Source organism: Eschrichtius robustus, chromosome 17 (genome assembly GCF_028021215.1).
Source record: "Eschrichtius robustus isolate mEscRob2 chromosome 17, mEscRob2.pri, whole genome shotgun sequence".
NCBI classification, from domain to species: Eukaryota; Metazoa; Chordata; class Mammalia; order Artiodactyla; family Eschrichtiidae; genus Eschrichtius; species Eschrichtius robustus.
Genome location: NC_090840.1, coordinates 74,305,080 through 74,324,512, shown reverse-complemented (window position 1 = coordinate 74,324,512; position 19,433 = coordinate 74,305,080). Strand labels below are relative to the sequence as shown.

The 19,433-nt window shown below is 46.4% G+C and overlaps 1 long non-coding RNA gene across 23 annotated transcripts in view; it reads right to left on the bottom strand.

Annotated features, from left to right (window-relative positions):
- The window catches only part of LOC137751561 (uncharacterized), a 379,806-nt gene that overhangs the window by 148,772 nt on the left and 211,601 nt on the right, over nt 1–19,433 (bottom strand). For 22 of the 23 annotated variants that reach the window (XR_011070852.1, XR_011070845.1, XR_011070857.1 and 19 more), the window contains one exon: nt 6,224–6,334. The exons of the other annotated variant lie outside the window; for it this stretch is intronic. This is a non-coding gene — a long non-coding RNA (uncharacterized lncRNA). The remainder of the gene's footprint in view (nt 1–6,223; nt 6,335–19,433) is intronic. 23 annotated transcript variants of the gene reach the window in all.

Sequence of the window (19,433 nt, the reverse complement as noted above, 5' to 3'; positions counted from 1 at the left end):
AAATGCTTACCGTGCTACCTGACACTGAGTAAGTGCTCAATAAATTACAGAAGTTAACCATTACAAGTTAATTTCTTTGGTTAAGCACAAACACAAGGGTTACTATAGCACACACGTGGCTGACGATGAGGAGGCTGCTGCCTGCGATGGTACTATTCCTGGACTGGTGTCCTTCCCCACCTGTCCTCAGCCGGCATTCTGCCTTGGAATCACGGCACAGGCAGGAACAGTGGTGCTCTGCCCTTGAGTCTCTATACTGACCTCTTCCGTGGGGAGCTCGTACAGAAATCTAAGCAGGGGCAGCTGTGGGGGACCAGGTCTGATGTGCACTTGCCAAGAAGAATGACAGATTCCGAAACGAGGTGCCCAGTTCTAACTCCAAGGCTATAGACATGTGCTTCTGAAATTCTCCACAAGTGGTTCATCACACGGAACTGGGGGGGAAGATCCCTCATAGAGAAGAGGCAGCGTGCACTCAAAAAACTGGCACAATCAGAGATCTGGCGTGGAAGACTCTACGGGTGGCGGAGTAACTGTCCGATGCGCTCTTCATCCTCACACAGACGGTCCGTGTTCTGTTCGGGTCCCGAGCAGGCAGCAATACCCACGGAAGAGGCATTCCTATTACCTCTGTCAGAGGCTGGCTTAGGAGGACATCTGGCCCCATCTGGCCAATGAGACATAAGGGGAAGTCAACTGGAGATTTCTGGGGAAATTTTCTTCCCTAAGAGAAGATAGAGAGTTGCAGTGAAAGACCCCCTTTTCCTGCCTGACATTCTTCCTGCTCAAAATGCTCTTATGAGATAAGGTGACGACTGCAGCAGAAAAGGGCGTCTCAGAGAAGCGAATCCCGTGTCCGGATGTGCCTGAGCCATCAAAGGCATCCTTCTGATACACCTGACAACACCAGGTGCTGGGAGGGACATGGGGAAACAGAAACCCCTGAGCACCACTGGTGGAAAGGCAAACAGGTACAGTCATTCTGGAAAACAATCTGGCAGTACTTGTGAAATGAAGTCTGAGTGGCACAATGACTCACCCATCCCAGCCCTGGATCTGTACCAGAGAAACTCTCCCACAGGCCACCCAGGGACAGATGTGAGGTGTTCATCACCGAACTTGGCTGGGCTTCCCTAACGTCTGTCAGCAGGGGACGAAGGAAATAAACAAGGCAGGACCTACAGCAAGGGGAGGGTAGACGCAGCCCTTCACATGAGCTAGGTGCACACAGACCAACAAGAGTGGATCTAAAAAAAGACAGTACTGAGTAAAAAGAAAAACAGAGGGAGGTCTGTAACAGGATCCTGTTTGTCAAAATGAAAAACAGATACCTAATCAGAACAGAACAGTAGGTACCATCTGGGGCACGGAGCAAACGCGCTGGAAGTAGTAGGAAGGAGTCTGACAGTTTCTTCCCAATGGAGAGCTGATCTCTCTCTATAACTTCCCATAATCCCAGGAAGGATACAATGCCGTATGTGACTGTCACATCGCAGATTGTCACTGCTGTCCTTAAGGTGGCCCCCTCTTCTCCACCATGATCCCCCAGAAGTCTGGGCAAGATTTGGTGGCCCAGAAATACCATGTGTCCCTGAGCGCCATTTTCTTTCCAGTTTTGCCCCTAAATGCATCAGGTTCTAAAAAAACCCCTTCCCCGCACACCACCCCCTTCTCTCCTCCTGGAACATGTCTTTGAAATACATTCCCCAAATAGGGATACAAGGTCAAAGTGATGCTTTGATAACTCCTGGCAAATAGTTTTGCCCAAAGAACGATATATGCCGCCACTAGCCATGGAGGCGCGTTCCAGGCTCCTTACCAATTCTTAGAATAAATTCCAAATCCTATTATTCTAGCTCTTAGTGACTTGTGGGGAATGGTCGCCACAGTCACACTGTTCTGGTGAGCGTTACTTTTCCCCCCGACTTCCCTGATGCTCTGTTTTCCTCTTATGAGATCTGTCTGCACACAGAGTGACCGCTCTCACACAGGCAGTTCTGAAGAGTGCAGGGGGATAATGGGAAAGTTGGGGTGGGAGGAGTAGCAGCCTAAGCCCACCTGGGAAAGAAGGAAAAACAGAGGAATAACAATGGAAACGTTTGCATGAAAAACTGCAGTTTAAAAGTCCTACATCCACTGAGAAAGTAACTCTATAAAATGTCTGCACATACCTGAGGGATGGAAGGGAACATGCAGGAGTGAAAATCAGAGCTGGAATGTGGTGGATGACGGCTCTGGGGTTCCAGGCATTCTTTAGAATTTTTCTTTAACTTCCCTGGTGGCTCCTGCTTGCCCCTGACTCCATCTCCCCAGCCCTCAGGCTTCTCTGCAGACCGGGGTGTTCACCGAGCACTCCTCTGCCCTCAGTCAGGCTAATTCCTACACCTCCCTCCAGGCTCAACTTCAACATCAGTATCCCTGGGAAGCATCCCCCTGCCTCCGAGAGCTGATTCGCTGCCTGCTCTCACCCTACCCAGACATCCTGTGTTTCTCTGGTCCCAGGGTCTGTAACAGCGATGGCTTGAGCTGGGCTGCTTCAACACTGGCCTTTTGATTAGAAGCTTAGCATTTCATTTCAGGGAGTGGACAGAAACACCTGGACGGTACCAGCCGTGGCAGGACAGTCTGGCCTGGGAGAGGGGAGGGCCAGGGCAGACAATGAAGAGAGGGAGAGATCCTTAGCTGATTTCGCTCTGGTTTCTCCCCTTCTACTCCCTACCCCTGCCTGCACCACCGATCCAACCAATTCTTTAAAAACTTGTTTCTCAAGTGCCTGTTATCGCCAAGACACTGTGATGCGGAACTGCAACACCAAGGCCATTCTTTGAGTGTCAAACTTAGGTAGGGAGTCAAAGCTTTGACATGAGGAATGTCAGATAACCGTGGAGGAATGGAGTGAAAGATAACGAGACAAGACAGTGGAAGATGGATGGCGTGTGGGCACTGTATGGGATGGGGGCAGGAGGGCAGGTCCCTGCGGGCTGCAAAGGGAAGTCCTCTGAGAACCCAGATGTGAAGGATGGCCATAGGGTAGGCGAGTGGGTGAGGGGTGGCAGCACTTAGGAGGCGACGGGCTGGATGCGGGGAGGGGTATCGCACGCTAACGTCAGCTGAGGAGCCCCTGGAGTCTAGAACAGAAAGAAAACATCTGGGAGTCCTAGGAGGGTGTGGTAGGGCCAGAATTCTGAGGACCTTGAAAGCAAGGCAGAGCAATCAGTGCTGGGAAGGACAGAGTGGGGACTGCAGACAGTCCTGTGGCCGATGAGAGAAGTTTATGGGGAGACGGGTCTGAGGGCAGCCCTCAGGGCGGACTAGAGAGAGAACCCAGTTAGTAAACCCCTCTGAAGGCACAGCAGGGAGGGAGGCACAGGGTACCGGACCTTCACATCCCATCACGGCTGCCGTCACCCACCCATCAGAGCACACTTCCCCGTGACCCCAGGTAGGACCTCAGAATTTTTTGCCACTTGGGGATCCTGGCAGCCCCTACCAATCCACCCAGGGTGACAGGTCAAATCTCTTTGCCTCGCAGGTCCTATCAGTCAGGTGATGTTTCGGTGCACTAACTCACAGCCTCAAATTCCAGTGTCTTAAAACGGTAAGGGTTCATGGCTCATTCAGGCTCTATGCCCATCAGAGTCAGAGACGGATGTCAGTGCCAGCACCGCCCAGACCAGGCTGACAGGGCAGCCCCTACACTGCTGGGTGCCAGGGCCGGATGGAGGGGGAGGGGAGAGAGAGAGAAAGAGAGAGAGAGAGAGAGAGAGAGAGAGAGAGAGAGAGAGAGGCACCTGGAACGTCTCTCACTAGCGTTTCACGTGAAGGCCAGAAAAGGCAAGTCCGTCTGCTTGCTACTCGTTGGCCAGAACTGGTCACAGCAGGCCAGGCAGTGGAATCCTAATCTCCAAAGGGCAGAGAGTCAGAAAAAAACGAATGGCCTGAGCAGGTCCCCTTTCAGAGAACGTGGAATTTACTGTCCATTCATTCAACCAGCAAGAATTTATTTTAACATGTTTAAAAACATTTATGAAGTGCCAAACACCCTCAAATACTGCCATTTCCGTGGGTCCTTTTAACAACCCCGCGAGGTAGAAATCCTTATTCTCAGGTTATAAATGAGAGAGATGTGGGGCTCAAAGAGGTTGAGGTGCTCAGATGGTACGGCCTGGACCTGGCTCCACAGTCCAGGCTCTCCTCCCAACACCACGGTGATTCCGTACAGTTCCCAGGGGAAGAAGGGAGTGATTCCAGAAGCCTTAAGGCAGAGTGGGTAAGACAAGGGTTCTAGAGGCAAGTCATCTGGGGGTACATCCTGGCTCCACTCTTCCACTCCTTAGCCGTGAACAAGCTACTTATCGTCCTGCGCCTCAGTTTCCTTTTCTGCAAACTGGCCCAATACTCATAGTACCCGCCATTACAGTGCTGGGACCACTAAGGGGGATATTGCGCGTGAAGCCCCTGAAGGCGTTTCTAGCACAGAATCAGTAGCCAGCCAAGGCCAGTTATGATACTAACATGCCCACCTTACTACAAGGACATGGAACACAGCTCAGGGAGGACACAGGCTTTGGAACCCAGAGACCATCTACTTTCCAATATGTCACTTGGCCTCCGAGGTGAGGTGCACTGCTGACAGGGCCGCTGGTCTATGCCCAGGGGGGAGAGGCCATCCAGCACTGGAGTAAGTGCCACCCTGCCTCGGGGCGTGCCCTGCACCCTCCCTCCCCTTCTCATTAGCTTCTTTTATTTCCTTCCTAGTACTTGGAACTCTCTGAAAGTGTCTTCCTGTGTGTGTGGATCTGCCATCTTGCTAATTGCCTGTCTCTCCAACTAGGAGCTGAGCTCTGCATCTGCCTTGTTCAGAGTGCCGGGCACCTAGTAGGGTGCCCAGCAGGTATCTGTGGAATGAATGGATCAATGAATAAACGTTAAGTTCCCTGAGGGCGGGGGCTATGTCGGCTTTACATCAGTGCCCCCAGTGCATACAATACCCAGCACGTAGTACCGCACAAGGAGCTACAGAGAAGTCTGCCAGCTCTTCCTGCCTCAGCTTCAGGGAGTGATGCAGCCCTCTTTCCCCTGCTGGGGACTAAGCTGAAGACTGGCCTTGCCATGTGCAAAGTCTATTTATTGTTAGCAGTTTTGACCCCGAGACCCTCGTTCCCTTCCTTCCCTCCCCTCAGGGCTTGGGACTGGATATCCGACGGGCCTGAGGACAAGACCAAATGGAAGAGAAGCCAGAATGAAAGAGAGATGAGGGAGAGACCGCTGGGGGGATATCACAAACCCGCGCACACGCGCATGAGTTGTGAATGCTGGCTCTAGTCTGGATGCTTCAAGGAACTTGCCGTGTGACCATGGGTGAGTCATTCTCCCTCCGGGCCTCAGCCTCCCTGGTGGTAAAACCTGACCATCGGAGAAGAACATTTTTCAGCGTGCTTCCAGACTGAAAATGCTAGGAACAAGAAATCACCTAGGGCTCTACTTCTGAGAGCAGGGACCATGGGATTGGAGTTTTTTCATGGCTTCTGTAGGCCTAGCACACAGCATATCAAATACATTAAACCTACCCAGATTCCACTAAAAAAAAAAAAAAATTCCCCTGTAACTGCAAAAGTTGAGTAGAACTTGATAAGCTGCTATAAAGTTACATACAAACAGGTAACACTGTTTCCGTTTTGCAGCTTCCTTTTTATATTTTGATACTAATAATTGTACCTGTTGGCTTTCTACCTTGTTTGTAGGAGCCTGAAATACTGACAGGTCCCAGGCACTCTGCTTTTAGTGCTTTCCTAGTCAAATGGACCTATCTGAGATGTACGGTGAAAATGCCTTTTTCCAGGCATCACCACTCCCCAACCCCCAACGCCCCCTGCCAAGACGCTGAATCAGAAAATCGGGTGGAGGAGCCTAGGAACCTGCACTTTAGCAAGATTCCCAGGTGATCATTTGCAAACGAAAGTTTGAAAACCACTGCCATAAAAAGAAGCTGAGAAAAGGACCTAGGGTAGGTAATTCTGGAGGACAAAGGAAGGTTGTGAAGGGGACCGAAGAAGGGGAGGCGAAACAGAGATGACAGTGCAGTGGCTCCTGTTTTGCATGCGTGCACATCGCTTCTGCCCACGTGCGCCCTGCGTGTTCCGCCAGTGTAAACACGCTTTGCAAAACCCTGACTCACCCTCTACGGAGCCCCTCCCCTAGTCCTGGAAAAACTGATACTCACACTCAGGCGGCCTGGGTCTGCATCCGCTTTCGTGATTTGCGGGAAGAGAGCGTTTCCAGCACGTTGACTACAAGGCTTGAAGACCGAAACCACCGCTACAAAGCACTGGTACTGCAGAAGGATATATAAATAGTGCTGTCACCCAGATGTTTGCTGCCATTGGTTCTACCTTTGGTTAGTGACAGACTCGGGCTCCAGCAGTCCTAACCCACTCATGGGGAGGGAGGTTTTGTTTAATGTCGAGCCACACGCACAAGTGCTACACAGGTGCTTGTGGGTGTGCGTGAACACACACACACACACCAAACATTATTTGCAGGTGTCTTTTAAGTTTCTGCAATGATTAGAGATGTAGCCCAGTCAGCAGAAGTCATCTGGACTGTATGCTGAATGCTAGTTTCCAAAGTATTGGGAAGATGCCAGGCTAAAAGGGGTTGGCAAAGGAGTGAACTGATACGAAGGACCAAGTACTGTGCTGGGGTTTTCCCAGCTACGTTTCATATCAATTGATCTGGGAGAGGATTATCAGTTCCATTCTTCTGATGAGGAAACCAAGACACAGAAAAGATCTGTGACCTGCCCACCATCCTGTAAGATTGAACTCTGATCTGGCTAACCCCAAAGTTCACGTTCAATGCGCTATGCAGTGCTGCCTTAAAATTCATAAGCCGCAAGCATGGCAGGGAGGGAAAACGAGGGTCTGTTTTAGAGAGAGGGCAGGCAAAGGAAACTGATCTCTCCAATCAGTGAGAAAACCAAAATAATTCCTTAAAAATTTAATTCACAAACAATAAATGGTCATTGGGAAAAATAAATCACAGATAAGCAGTAAGAAAAAAAACGCAAATAATCACATCCTCCCCAAAATAATGGTGGTGTTTATATTGTTTATATTAGTTTCTTCTTCCCACCAAATAACATATTTTTTCTAGCCTACAAATAAAATGATACAATTTTTGCAATTTTATCAACAATTTTATAATACTGATGTTTTTTTAAAACATGGGTAATTAGTGGTGCCTATCCAATCCTAATCTTCTGTGAATTTATGTCAATCCGTATTTCTTCCCAGATTCTAAGAGGGAGAGATAAAAACCTTTCACTTCTTTGTTGTTTGTTTCCTGTTGTCTGTTCATCAGCCACTAATGCATTTCAGAAGGATTAAAGAGTGTTCTGTCTAAGTCCTTTGTTCTGCTGGATGATGCAGCCTTAGAAAACGTACCAAAAAAAAAAAAATCAGGTTGGTCTCTTCCTCCCCGTAGATGAAAATGGAGCATAGGTTTTTGCACCAACTGAGAAAATGATCCCCCCCCAAAAAAAGTGTCTTAATACCAAGGGGAAATGCAGCTGTAGTATGCAGAAGGGTCTGAGTCAGGATCTCCCACTGCCGCCTTCCCCCACTGCAGGGAACAGCCCTCCAAATGCACCCCAGGCCCCCCTTCCAGCCATCCCCAAGTTAGGAGAGTGAAAAACAACCTCCTTTTCTCCCCCCTTGATGTTAACAAGGCTCCCTACTGAGACGCAGTTAATCTCATCAATTAAGGGCCTTTTACAATTGGCCTTGCCTGCCAGGCACAGGCTCTCTGTCCAGGGGAAGGTGGGTAAGATAAGTCATGTCAGGACATAATTTATGGTTTTTTTTTCTTTTCCCCCCCTCCACCTAGGTTTTTGTCATTTGTATGTTTTTTGTTTTTTTGTTTTTAATTTAGGCATAATTAACACTCAGTGAAATGTCCAGATCTTAAGGAACAGTTTGATGAGTTCTGACAAATGCATATACCAAACACACTAAACCACCACACACTAAAGATGCAAAACGTTTCCCTCACCCAAAAAGCACCCTCTGCCCTCCTCCCAGAGGCAACCATTGGACTGATTTCTAGCAATGCTGATTAATTCTGTGTGCTCCAAAAATTCATATAAATGGAATCATGTTATGTTTAAAGATGAGCATGAATGATGAGCAAGAACAGGCAGGTCCTGGTGGAAACGAAAAACAGTTGTAGGCGCTTCGGAAAACAATCTGGCAGTTACTCAAAAGGTTACCCATACAGTTACCATATGACCCAGCAGCTCCCCTCCTAGGTATATACACTCAAGAAAGATGAAAACATACATCCACACAAAACCTTGTACCTTCAGAGCAGCATTATTCATAATAACCAAAAAATGGAAAAACCCAACGTCCATCAACTGACGAATGAACAAATAAAATGTGGCATATCCATACAATGGGACATTGTTTGGGCATAAAGAGGAATGAAGTACAGACACATGAGATAATGTGGATGAACCTTGAAACCATCATGTCAAGTGAAAGAAGTCAGTCACAAAAGACCACACATTAAGCTATGCGCCATATCTCATTTCAACCTCACCATCTTTGTGCGAGGTGGGTCATGTGATAACTCAGCTGAGAAAGTGAAGATTTAGGTGAGCAAAGCAGCGGAGTCACAGTAAATCCAGGTCTTCCTGACTTAAGCCCTTGCTTCTGACCATCATAAAACACCGTGCTGGCCACCAGGACACAACAGGGAACCAGACCCACTCAGGCTCAGCTCCAAACACCACAAATCATGATTTCATTGACTTGAGACTTGTGTTCCAGAAACCAAGGGCTTGAAGGAGGAACAGCAGAGGCAGGTCACAGACCATGGGGAGGGAGGGCCTCTGAAGAAGGGGCACGTGGGCTGAGCCATGTGTCTGGCGCTTTGCCAGGTGCTGAGAGAAGAGGGTCCTACTGTGGATGCCTCAGGACACGGTGGTCTCCCACATGGTGGTAGAAAGAGAAACTGTCCAAACTTCCTGAAGCGGAATGTGGCAAACTAAACAACCTGAAGAGCCCTTGTTTCAGCCATTCTATTTTAAGGGACTCTATCCTAATAAAATAGGAAAATATAGTTGTAAAGATTTAACAACGAGCATCATTTATAGTAGTGCAGAAGCTGAATTCATAAGCAAGCATCTGTCCCAGATGCTTAAGAAACACTGGAGGGTCTCTGCCACTTATGGCTGAAACACAGTGAAGCTGGGTGTCCCAACACTCAAACGGTGATGAAGCAGAAGTGCATGTGTTGATGTGGGAAGATATTTATCATATATTTAGTAAAATAGCTATTTACAAACTAATGTGTATGTGTAGACAGCCACACTACTACAAGTATATATACATATATATGTGTGTGTGTGTATAGATATGTATGTGTGTATATATATATGTGTGTGTGTGTATATAGATATGTGTGTATATATATATGTGTGTGTGTATATAGATATGTATGTGTGTATATATATGTGTGTGTGTATATAGATATGTATGTGTGTATATAGATATGTGCGTGTGTGTATAGATATGTATGTGTGTATATATATGTGTGTGTATAGATATGTATGTGTATATATATATGTGTGTGTGTATAGATATGTATGTGTGTATATATGTGTGTGTGTGTGTATATAGATATGTGTGTGTATAGATATGTATGTGTGTATATATATGTGTGTGTGTGTGTATATAGATATGTATGGGTGTATATATATGTGTGTGTGTGTGTGTATATAGATATGTATGTGTGTATATATATATGTGTATGCGTGTATATAGATATGTATGTGTATATGTGTGTGTGTGTATATAGATATGCATGTGTGTATATATATATGTGTGTGTGTGTATATAGATATGTATGGGTGTATATATATATGTGTGTGTGTGTATATAGATATGTATGTGTGTATAGATATGTATGTGTGTATATATATGTGTGTGTATATAGATATGTATGTGTGTATATATATGTGTGTGTATATATATGTGTGTGTATATAGATATGTATGTGTGTGTGTATATAGATATGTATGTGTGTGTATATAGATATGTATGTGTGTATATATGTGTGTGTGTGAATATAGATATGTATGTGTGTATATATGTGTGTGTATATAGATATGTATGTGTGTATATATATATGTGTGTGTGTATATATAGATATGTGTGTATATATATATATGTGTGTGTGTGTATATAGATAGGTATGTGTGTATATATATGTGTGTGTGTATATAGATATGTATGTGTGTATATATGTGTGTGTGTGTATATAGATATGTGTGTATATATATATGTGTGTGTGTGTATAGATGTGTGTGTATATAGATATGTATGTCTGTATATAGATATGTATGTGTGTGTATATATATATATGTGTGTGTATATAGATATGTATGTGTGTGTATATATATGTGTGTGTGTATATAGATATGTATGTGTGTATATATATGTGTGTGTGTATATAGATATGTATGTGTGTATATATATGTGTGTGTGTATATAGATATGTATGTGTGTATATATATGTGTGTGTGTATATAGATATGTATGTGTGTGTATATAGATATGTATGTGTGTATATATGTGTGTGTGTATATAGATATGTATGTGTGTATATATATGTGTGTGTGTATATAGATATGTATGTGTGTATATATATGTGTGTGTATATAGATATGTATGTGTGTATATACATGTGTGTGTGTATATAGATATGTATGTGTGTATATATGTGTGTGTATATAGATATGTATGTGTGTATATATATATGTGTATATATGTGTGTGTGTGTGTATATAGATATGTATGTGTGTATATATATATGTGTATGTGTGTATATAGATATGTATGTGTATATGTGTGTGTATATAGATATGTGTGTGTGTATATAGATATGTATGTGTGTATATATGTGTGTGTATATAGATATGTATGTGTGTATATATGTGTGTGTATATAGATATGTATGTGTGTATATATGTGTGTGTGTATATAGATATGTGTGTATATATATGTGTGTGTATATAGATATGTATGTGTGTATATATATGTGTGTGTATATAGATATGTATGTGTGTATATATGTGTGTGTGTGTGTATAGGTATGTATGTGTGTATATATATGTGTGTGTGTGTATATAGATATGTATGTGTGTGTATATATATATATGTGTGTATATAGATATGTATGTGTGTATATATATACGTGTGTGTGTGTATATAGATATGTATGTGTGTATATATATGTGTGTGTGTGTGTATATAGATATGTATGTGTGTATATATATATGTGTGTGTGTGTATAGATACGTATGTGTGTATATATATGTGTGTGTGTGTGTATATATATATATATATGCATATTCTTTAGTTCATTTAATTAGTCACCTCTGAGTGATAACAAGTGTTTTTTTGCTTCTTCCTTTTGTTTGCCTGGGTTTGTGGATTTTTCTGGAGGAGATACCTTGTGCTTTGTAATAAGAAATGAAGGAAAACTGGTGCCCAGAGAAGAGTTCATTTCTCCCAGAGTGGTTTGATTGGTAAGAACCACTGTTCACTTAATTTATCCGATGCATCTTAGGAAGAGTCCGTCACAAGTCTGGGTTATGCACTGGAGGATGGAGGGAGGTGAAGCAGAGAGAGCTCCCGTTTCACGGGGAAGCTGGTCACATAAACACATCAGTGCAGTCGGTGGTCAGATGTTCTACGATATTTGCAGAGGGGACCCCAGCTCATGAAGAAGGGAGTGATCTTCCCCCCTAATTTGAACGCAGACTCGATTACACTTCACAAACTCACCCCTAACGATCTAGTAAACAGAAGGAGTCCCAGTAGCTGTGATGAGACTAGTGTTTGGACTTAAAGCTAGGCCGATGACTCTACCACATGAGCCTCTGTTTGCCTCATCTGTAAAGTGGGTGACCTCTCCAGGTAGCCACGAGGATCAGCTGAGCGCTTCACAACAGTACAGCCCTGCACACACGACGGGGAGGATTTAACGCCAAGATCTGAACCCCTTTTTTACAAGAGTTGACAACCTGGAATTTAAATCATGATGAATGCCAAAGTGTGGGGAAGAAAACATGTTTACCACTGAAAGACTGAACAGAGCAAGGCAGTGAGCACCGTGATTCCAAGTCACCAGCCTCAGCCGGGCTCACGCCTAATGTGCCTTCCAACTCGGCCCACATTGGAGCAGCTCCTGACTTTTGGAATGTGTTTGGAATCCCAAGGACAGTCTGTACATTTTACATTAGAAAAAAAAAAAAAAAAATCTCTGCAAGGTTTTGTTCACATATGCTGAAGGGAAGTATTTAGGGCCTACGGCCTTGAAAATAAATCTTACATAACTCACCTCTGGTATAGTGAAAAAAAAAAGGGTTTTCTAGTTAGGTGAACAGGGTTTGAATGCTGGCTCCATGCCCTTTTGTAGATTATTTATTATCTCCTAGCTTCAGCATAATAATATCTTTCCTGCAGGGTAATAATCAGAGCAATGTATGTAGACAGCATAGATATTCAGTAAATGGCAGTTGTCTTTTTCTTAGTGGGGAGACTCAGGGAACTAACAAGGTCAAGGGGTAGCATCACCCAGAAGCCGTACCTTGGGGGAAATCAGCTCATTATGAAAGGGGAGGAGGCCCAGGGCGGTCTGGCTACCCAGAGCTAAGGCTGACCTCAGCTCAGCCTGGGAAAGGTGAGGCCAGGATAGCATGTCTTTCTCAGGGATGTGGGAAAGCTAAATTCGACTGCAAATCCAAATACGAGACCGGCCCTGTGCTCTGTGCCCCTCTGAGATCCTGGCGTGCGTGAGTAGAATGCACTAGGCTTTTCTGAGAGGCGAAGGGAACGCGTCTTCACCAGAGAGTGTAGATGGCACTGTTAGAGGCGGCACCGGGCAGCTGGGAGTGCAGCGGGGAGCAGAGCAGCGAGGGGTGGGTTTCCATCAAAATCACCCCGGGGCAACTGGTTAAATATTCAGAGTCTGGGTCTACTTCTTGGTTTCAGGAGGCCTGGCTTGGGGCCTGTGAGTAATCTGCATTTTACCAGGCCCCATAGAAGCTTCTCACACTCCCCAAGGGCAGGCTTGGGAACCGCTCCCTGGGTAGAAAAGGACCAGGCGCTGGTCTCAGAAGGCCTCAGTTCAAGGCCCAGCTGGGCGCCAGCTCTCAGGTCCAGTTGTAAAATTTCTCTGGAAAATACTGGGACTGGGCCCAAGGCAAGGCTGGCTGGGACGTCTCTGCAGGCTGCAAACATATGTATAAACAGGGAAATATCAGTATGAGCTATGCACTAAATTATATATATTATGTGTGTGTGTGTGTGCATATATATATATATATATATATATATATATATATATATATAAAACCATATATTCACATATACATACACACATATGCTTTCATGTATACATATGCATGTATAATGCACAAAACCACATGTGTGTATATACATATACATGTCTACATAAAGCCACGAATGTGTATATATACACACATTTTCATATATATATACATGTATACATACAGACACGCTTATGTATACATACATATCCCTATGTGTGCGCTCATAGTCACATATATATACATGTGCAAGTGTATATGTACACGTGTATATATACATGCAGGTAAAGGCACACACACACGTATTTCAACTAATCCTCGTATATCTCTACTGTAGTACTAATAGCCCATTTTCCTGATGAAGAATCTGAGGCATGGATAGAATATGAAACTTGCCTAAGGTCACACGGCCAGTTAGTGGTAGAGGCTGGATTTGAAACAAGGTAGACTGGCTCCAGAGTTCCTGTGCACCCTCACTAGATTAGAACAGATAACCCAAGAGGTTAAACAGAGGAGACACCGAGAGTCATAAACTGAAATGTACAACTTGCACCCTGGGGTAGGCCATGTCCAGCGATATCTGCCCAGAATTCCTCCCATTTCTGTCCATTGAGAGTTGGAGTCAATTTCTCCTGCCTGTGTACACACACACACACACACACACACACACACACACACACCCCATAGCCTAGCCAGTTGACACATAAAAGTAACGCTCACACTGCATTTTCCCCACTCTGATTCAGTTAGCCCTGCAAACCTGAACCCAACATTCCCAGCCCACGGTCACGATTTACCGTCACGAATCACACAATTAGCAAAACAAATGACACTTGCAGTTAGAGCCTGTCAAATTAACCGTGGGGTGTCTGAAGCATGTGGCAAGAAGCTACCAGCCCCGCCAAAGCCACGTGGCGAATAAGCCTAGAGTAAAAGGTCAACAGGCGTGGTTGAAACGGACCATCTCTGCTTCGGTCAACAGGTGACAGTAACAAAGATGGCAGCATGGAATGTCTACTTAAAAGGAGGGAGGGGGACTTCCCTGGTGGCGCAGTGGTTAAGAATCTGCCTGCCGATGCAGCGGTCACGGGTTCGACCCCTGGTCCGGGGAGATCTCACACGCGGCGGAGCAACTAAGCCCGTGCACCACAACTGCTGAGCCTGCGAGCCACAACTACTGACCCCGCATGCCACAACTACTGAAGCCCGCGCACCTAGAGCCCGTGCTCCGCAACAAGAGAAGCCACTGCAATGAGAAGCCCACGCGCTGCAACCAAGAGTAGCCCCCGCTCACCATAACCAGAGAAAGCCCGCGCGCAGCAACAAAGACCCAACGCAGCCAAAAATAAATAAATAAAATAAATAAATTTATTAAATAAATAAATTAATTAAATAACATAAAAGGAGGGGGGAGACCATGGTGAGTTCCAGGACCTGGCTTTACCCCCAGCTGGCTGTGTGATGTTAGACCATACTTCACCTCTCTGGCCTCATTTCCCCAGGTAAGCTTGGTGATGTCCAAAGAACTATCAAGTTCTCTTCATGATTCTCCTTAGTTTCATCTTTAGCACTGGTCATTGCCATAGCATTTACTTTTGACGGGGGGGAAAGAAATCCAGCAAACCCTACTTTGCCACTGTAAGGAAACCAGGGGACAGAGGGTGTCACTGACCTCATGGTAACACAGTAAGTCACTGATAGAACCTTCAAAACCCAGGAACCCCAAACCCAGGCTCTTCTCCTCCTATGGTTAATACCACTCTGCTCCTACACTGGATTCTAAGTTACCTATGTAGGAATTCACACCCTCCCACACCTCTGGACGTGTCCTGCAGCCACCCAGCAGGTCCTCAATTAACGCAGGCTGGTGAGACATTACCACTGTCACTGGATTTTGTTTCCTTGCCCCCACCAAAGCCAGCTGCTTCCTTCAAATTGGTATCAATTGTGCCAGGAAGTTTCTTTTTCCCTGCAATCTGTTGTATGCAGGAAGATCAGAGGGATCCGTCAAATGAAGGACGGAACCAGATGGGCACATGGAGATACCGGCTGGCCGCTCTGGACTGACTCACCCCGGCCCTGTTGGTCGTTTGGCCAGTCCCCTGTGCTAGGGGCTCTACTGACTGATAGTGAGGACAAAAGGAGAGTCGTTACGATATTTAATCAGAAAGCACCATCATCACCCTAAAGAACCTCTGGTCTGCTCCAAAGTCAGCTAGGAAACTGACCTCACCCCCTTCCTACAAGCCCACTGCCTCCAGTCTATCCGAGACCAAGGGATGCAATATGTCTCCTGGGGGCAACATGTCCAGGAAAACAAAGCTTTTCTGAGGATCTGTGTGGACATCAGATGGGACTACCTCTCACTCATCTCACAGATATCAAAGCTAAGGCTGATCATAATACTAACATGTATGTATACAGGTATACAGTGCGTACAAGGCCCTGTTCTAAGTGCCTGAGGTGCTGTGGTAGGCAGAATAGTGGTCCCCCGAGGATGCCCGTGCCTGAATCCCTGAAATCTGTGGCTACATTAGGTTACATGGCAAAGGGGAATTCAGGATGCAGATGGAAATAAATGGCTAATGTGTTCACCTTAATATAGTGAGATTATCCTGGATTGTTTCCGTGCGTCCAATATAATCAGCAGTGTCCTTAAAAATGGAAGAGGGAGGCAGAAGAGAAAGCTGTGACTAAGGAAGAAAGGCATGAAAAGAGGTCATGTGGCTGGCCTTGAAGATGGGGGAAGGGGCCATAAGCCTAGGGACGCAGGCGGCATTTAGAAGCCGGAAAAGGCAAGGAAACAGACTCTCTCCCGGAGGCTCCGGAAAGAACCAGCCCTGTGTTCCTTGATTTTAGCCCAGTGAGACCCACCTTGGATTCTAACCTATGGAACTGTAAGATAATAAATTTGTGTTGTTTTAAGCCACTGAATTTGTGGTCATTTGTTACAGCAGCAATAAGAAACTAATACGTGAACCAACTCACTTTATTAATTATAATTTTGATAATAATTTCATGAGGTGTTACATTAGTCACTACGGCTACAAGAATGCTGCATTAACAGAATACCGCAAACTCAGCCGCATACAATAATAAGCATTTATTTCTCACTCACGTGTCTGTTAGTCAGCTAGCAGTTAGATGATACAGGGAAGGTCTGTCTGAGCTTGGCTCCGTGCTAGGTGTGAGTTCTGAATCTGCTCCAAGTCTCTCATCTTCTGTGGGTTGGATGCTACCAAAGGCATGTTGTCATGATGAAAGGCACACAGGAAAGCAAGCCCAACTGCATCCACACGCTTCCCTCCTCCACTCCGGTGATATTGCTAACATCCCATGAACCACAGCAAGTCACATGGCCAAGACCAAAGTCACAAGGTGAAGAAGTGCATTCACCCACCTTGAGGCCATGGCAAAGGTATACATGTGTTACTTTTATTATGGAGGAGTGAAGAACTGGGACCAATAGTTCAGTCTACCAATGACAAACACTACTGTCAGCAACCCATTCTACAGGTGAGGAAACCAAGGCAGCAGGTCATTAAGAAACTCCTCCATGATCACATTGCTAGTAAATGACGGAGTCAGGATCAGAACCCATCCTGCCTTCAGAATATTGGTAGAGGGCTTACACTTAACTAATTGCTGGAGTAAGGTCCCTATGACTCTAAATGCCACCGTCTCTGGCTCAGGAGGGGGCATCATCCAGGGGCTGCAGAGATCCCCAGAAGTGAGAGAAAGACACTGGGAGAGGGAGGTTCCCAGTAAAAAATGCAGCTCTTTGCCACAGTGTCTAGAGACTCAGGATGCCCTTGAGGGCCCTTCCATCTCCTGGCATGGGCAGGGGGTCACCAAACTCCCCTCCCTTGGCCCTGTAACTGTGTGTCAGTGAAAACTCCAACTTAAGTAATGACACACTAAGGACAGAAGAGAGGGGAGGGGATGCCTGAAGTCCAACCCCCTCCACGTCCTGCAGCACCTGAGCCTCAGCCCTTCTCCTTGTCACCCCAGCCAAGATCTCCCCACTTCTAGCTCAAAGGGGGTGGCACATACTCTAACCAAAACCAAGAAGCCCTCTAAGAGAGCAAGGCAGGTAACACTTTTAGAGCACACACTATACGCTCTCAGATTTTCCTTTCCTATCACGCAGGTGACTGGCAGTCCTCCCAGTCTGAGCTCAGAACAGCAAGGCTCAGTGAATGAAGTTAAGGGATTTGCAGACAGTCACCCAGTTATTGAATGGGGAAGCCCACACTGCAACCCAGGTCCCCTTCTCTTTACCATGCTGCCAGCCCTGAACCCACTGCAGAAACTTCAAGGAGAACCTCCCTGAGAGATGGGACAGTGGCCCTTTGATTCGTGCACTGCCCATTCACTGAGCACCCCTGGGGAAGGCCCTGGCAGAGGGGTCCGGAGCTACTGCACTTTGAGTCCTGGTTTTACCATCTACTAGATGGGAGAGCTGGGACACATTACTTAACCTTTCTGTGCTTCCGTTTCCTCACCTGTAAAATGAAGGCAGTAACAGTATCTCGGGGGTCCCTAACCCCCGGGGGCGGTGGACCGGTACTGTTAGGAACCGGGCCACATAGCAGGAGGTGAGCGGCGGGCAAGCGAGCAAAGCTTCATCTGCCACTCTCCATCGCTCCCCATCGCTCGCATTACCGCCTGAACCATCCCCCACCCACACACCCCAGTCCGTGCAAAAATTGTCTTCCACGAAACCGGTCCCTGGTGCCAAAAAGGTTGGGGACTGCTGCAGTATCGAACACCTCAGGAGGGGCTTCTGAGGATTATAGGGTTTGGTAAAAATGAAGCACTTACAACAGTGCCTGGCATGTGGCTGGTGTGATAAAAGCACTAGCTTTTATTGTCATAACTGCGGTAGACAAAACTGACTTCATCCTCGCCTTTACAGGATTCCAGCCTAGTGGAGGAAAACAGATGTGAAACAAACACAAATCAACATGTCATTATAGATCACGCTATGACGGAAAAGTGGAGTGAATGGGAGAAAACAACAACAGGACAGCTTAAGGGTCAGAAGGCACTCACCACACAAAGACGAAGGGAATGAGCATTCCAGGCAGAGGAATGACACGCGCAAAGGCCCTGGGGCGGCAGGAAACAGGGTAGTTTTGTACCACTCAGCAGAGGTCGGTGAGGCTGGAGAACACTGAGTAAGAAGGAGAGCAGCTGGGCCAACTCATACAGGAGCCCCATAGGGATTTTGGTCTTTAGGAGCAGAAATGGGAAGGCTTACGTATGTTATGGGTCAGACACAAGTGGATTCCCACTTCAGAAGGTCATGCTGGCTGCTGAGTGGAGAAGGGATTGCCGAGGGGTGAGATTGGATCCAGGGAGTCAAATCTGGAAGCTGTTGCTGTGATCTAGGCAGGGTGACTTGGATAAGAGTGTTGGTGGTGGAGGGAAGAAAAAAGCTCAGCTGAAGCCCCAGGTGCCTGAGGCTCATGAGGAGAGAGTCCATAAGCTGGCCAGGATGGTCAGCTGGCTGGCTCTCACCCACTGTCCTGGCCACGGACAAGCTGCCCTGCGTGCTCAAGGCACCATCCTGCTTAGCCAGCTTGGAATGTTCTAGAACATCTCTCTCAGTGGACTTTACTTCTCAAGGCTTTGTGAAGGTCCATGCTGAGAGGTGCTGGTGACCTCGGAGCTGACCCCCACACCCTTGGCAGGAAGGGAAGCCATAGTGGGGATAGTGGGAGACGTCTGAAAATTAGATGTACAACCCGACAAGGCCAAGAGTGGTATCTTGAAGGGGGACCTCATCCTCTTTGACCCATATCTCAAGGGAGGCATCCTCTCCTTGGGCACAGAACTTCTCCCATACCCCCCGCCCCCATCCAACACCAGGCTCTGAGCTACCTTCAGGGAGGGGCCCATGTCTTTCCAGATCTGCGGTCCAGGCCTGGACAACCATCCTGCTGGAAGATGGGCTCTGTGAGGGCAGCTGCCATCTTACACCTCCTTGTAACCCCAGTGCCTGATATATCACTTGCACTCAATCGAATTA